Below are 3,262 nucleotides of genomic sequence, written 5' to 3' on the forward strand. Positions count from 1 at the left end.
TCAATAAATTTCGGATAGTGTAGATTTAATTCTTGCTTTTCAGCGAAAAAAAATATGGTTAATCAAATAATCAATTAAGTTTGGCGAAAATGAGACCGAAGTGAGGTGGACAAAAAGAGAGAGTGGGGTAGACCCACTCGCTGTTTAAAAACACAAAATTATCTTCTTTTTATCAATTATGAAATAAATTGGAAATTTTTATTCCTCCTGATAAAATGAATTTCGTATAATGAAATAAAAACACCCCCATCCTTCCCATTGTTTTATTATAAAAATGGGTGTATATTACCTCCAAAAACCAGGGTCAGGTGTTGAAATTCTCTCTCTCTCTCTCTCTCTCTCTCTCTCTCTCTCTCTCTCTCTCTCTCGTTACAAAATATGCGGACAAAGTATAAACCAAATGAATTGCAATGATATATAGTGGCCACTTTTATATGCCAAGAGTTTCTCAAGTCCTCTCTCTCTCTCTCCGGCGCAGTCCTCACCTTTTCCATCTCGAACCATTTTTCAGGCACTTCATCAGATACAACCCCCTCCAGGATCTCTCTCTCTCTCTCTCTCTCTCTCTCTCTCTCTCGTGTAACAAAACACGTGAAACTCCTTGCGTATACCAACCGCGTTTCGCATTGCGTATTGCGTAGCACGCAGTCAATTCCATATTAGTATCGATCTTTTAAAATGGGATATACATTTTAAGAACTTCAAATATGAACCCACAACGCAGTTGCCAGTGCACTGCAGATAAGCCAGTGTCAGTGCTATATCTGTCGTTAATTTCGCGCGTGTCAATTTTATAATTCATAAAAAGAAAATCATTTTTAAATGTTATTTTAACGAGTTGGTCTACCCCACTCTCATTTTTTCATTACATACACATATATTAAGTTTGTGGTTTCAGTGTACGTATGCGAAACATTTAAATGCAGATATAAATTTGTAATTTAAGTAAATTATTAAAAATAAATTTATTGTTGTTTTCCTATAGAAAAAAAAATATTAAACAAAATAATGTATTTTACGATTACCTATAAAGATTAAGTTTCTTATTATTGTGGCATATTCTCAGATACACATATTACATATACAAATATTAAGTTTGTGGTTTTAGTGTACGTATGCGAAAAATTTAAATGCAAATAGAAAGTTGTAATTTAAGCAAATTATTAAAAACACATTTTATTGCTGTTTTCCTATAGAAAAAAACTATTAAACATATCATTTTTTATGATTACCTATAGAAATTAAGTTTCTTATTATTGGGGAATATTCTTAAAAAGCTATATTGCAAGTACAAATTTGTTTTTTGACAAAATTTTTGCACTAAAACATTTTCTTTCCCAGTATTTTTACATTCCTTTACCTATAAAAAAAATAAGTTTGCATTTACAGTGAATATACAACAAATTACCGATATAAAATATAAATGGTAGTATTTTGAAAAAAAAAAATGGCTATTGTCACTAAAAAAAGTTACCTCCGGTTACAAACAAAAAATTACCAATGTAAATTGACATGGTAGTATTTTGAAAAAAAACATGATTAATGTCACTTTAAAAAATTACCTCCGGTTACAAAGAAAAAATTACCAATATAAATTATATATGGTAGTATTTAAAAAAATGGCTATTATCACTTTAAAAAATGACCTCCGGTAACAACAGCAGTTACTTGCATACATCTGTTCTCACCTGAGTAATGAAATACTGCCCACTCGGCGACGCAGGTGTGGGGGACAATGTGCCACAAAAACGTGCGTCGTTTTCAGTCACGCCAGAAACGTTTTTTTTCTCTCTCTCTTTTTTTTTTGCCTTACCTGTAGATAAAACAGATCTTTTCATTCATAACTTTTAACGAAGATATTTGACACAAGTTAATCACATGTTATAAGATATATTTTTTGGGTATATATATTTTCGATATTTTCCTTTTCAGTTTTGGCAAAAAAAACGTTTCTTCACGCGAGACAACGTGAGGCGTCACTCAAAAATAAATAAATAAACTAAATAAATAGAATAAAATATAATGTAACGGAAACATCACAGATTATTTTACAAAGTGCTTTCAGATTTGATGTCACTGTATGATCACTTCACGATTTTTTATTTATATGTATATAAATTTTTCACTTCACGGACACAGTACGCACAGGTTTTCTCGTTTATATAAAAAAATGCACACACAAAAATCGAACGGATTTTTTTTTCTTGTTTTTTTTTTTTTATTCTAAGCGTGAAATCATCGACAGATGATCACCTCCGGGTGAAGAATCCTTTGAAGTCTCCTCTTCCTATACAGTAGGAAGAGGAGGAGGAGGAGGAGGAGGAGAGAAAGAGGACGAGAGAAAGAGGAGGTCGAGGACTCTCCTGCTGGGGCAGGCCAGGACCGAACACCCGCCCAAAAGCCGCCCTCGAAAAGATTCGAAAATCACCCACCGTTTACGAGCGACAAAAGGGAAGCAGACGGCGGGTCAATCCTACAACTTTCTTATAACGTGTAGTGGGAAAGGACTGATGGGAGGGGGTTGTGGGTGGGGGAAAGAAGAAGGGGTGGTCTCGGGCCCTTGAGGGGGCGGGGGTCGGGTGTGGTGGTAGGGGGGGAGGGAAGACCAGAGCCAGCATCAAGACGAGGGCAGAGATGGGCACGTCCACCCTCTTCCGCAGTCACTGTGGCACTGACTCGGAGAGTGAGAGAGAGGAGTATAGAGAGAGTGTGTGTGTGTGTGAGTGGCATCCATCCTCCCTCCCCCATCATCACCCCCTTCCCACCAGAACCCCCCATCCCCCCCTCCCCGTCGTCTGTGTTGAGGTTCGTCGACCATCGAGAGAGCAGCAAAGGCGCCCCACATTATCTCTCTCTCTCTCTCTCTCTCTCTCTCTCTCTCTCTGAATAAGCAATTTCCCCTAAACCTGACATTTCTTATCGTGCTGTGAGTTTGCATACGAAATTAATTTAGTCTATTTTATTTTTAATTTTATCCACAGCAAACAATAATATGGAGTTTAGGTAAACAGATAGATGCTGAAATTGCAAACAGTAAGTCAGGTATGGCATGAACTGGATGGTGATCTAGATAGTCTTATTAAATGTGTGTGTATATATATATATATATATATATATATATATATATATATATATATATATATATATATTTATAAATTAGTGGCGGCGATAAGTAGTAATGACAATTGGGTGAGGGCATGTAGATGGCCCCCACTACTTAAATCGGGATTATTCGACAACAATTAGATTTTATTTTTTCCTT

At 35.9% G+C, this 3,262-nt stretch overlaps 1 protein-coding gene across 3 annotated transcripts in view; it reads right to left on the minus strand.

Moving 5' to 3' along the window:
- LOC135199877 (leucine-rich repeat-containing G-protein coupled receptor 5-like) overlaps window positions 1-2,622 on the minus strand; it is a 664,061-nt gene extending 661,439 nt beyond the window's left edge. For 2 of the 3 annotated variants that reach the window (XM_064228278.1, XM_064228035.1), the window contains exon 1: window positions 2,433-2,622. The gene's annotated coding sequence lies outside the window, so the exon portion shown is untranslated. Of the gene's footprint in view, window positions 1-1,688; window positions 1,830-2,432 lie in introns of those variants that run through there. The other variant, XM_064228110.1, reaches the window with a different exon arrangement.
- Window positions 2,623-3,262: the final 640 nt, after the last annotated feature.

Source organism: Macrobrachium nipponense, chromosome 11 (genome assembly GCF_015104395.2).
Source record: "Macrobrachium nipponense isolate FS-2020 chromosome 11, ASM1510439v2, whole genome shotgun sequence".
NCBI classification, from domain to species: Eukaryota; Metazoa; Arthropoda; class Malacostraca; order Decapoda; family Palaemonidae; genus Macrobrachium; species Macrobrachium nipponense.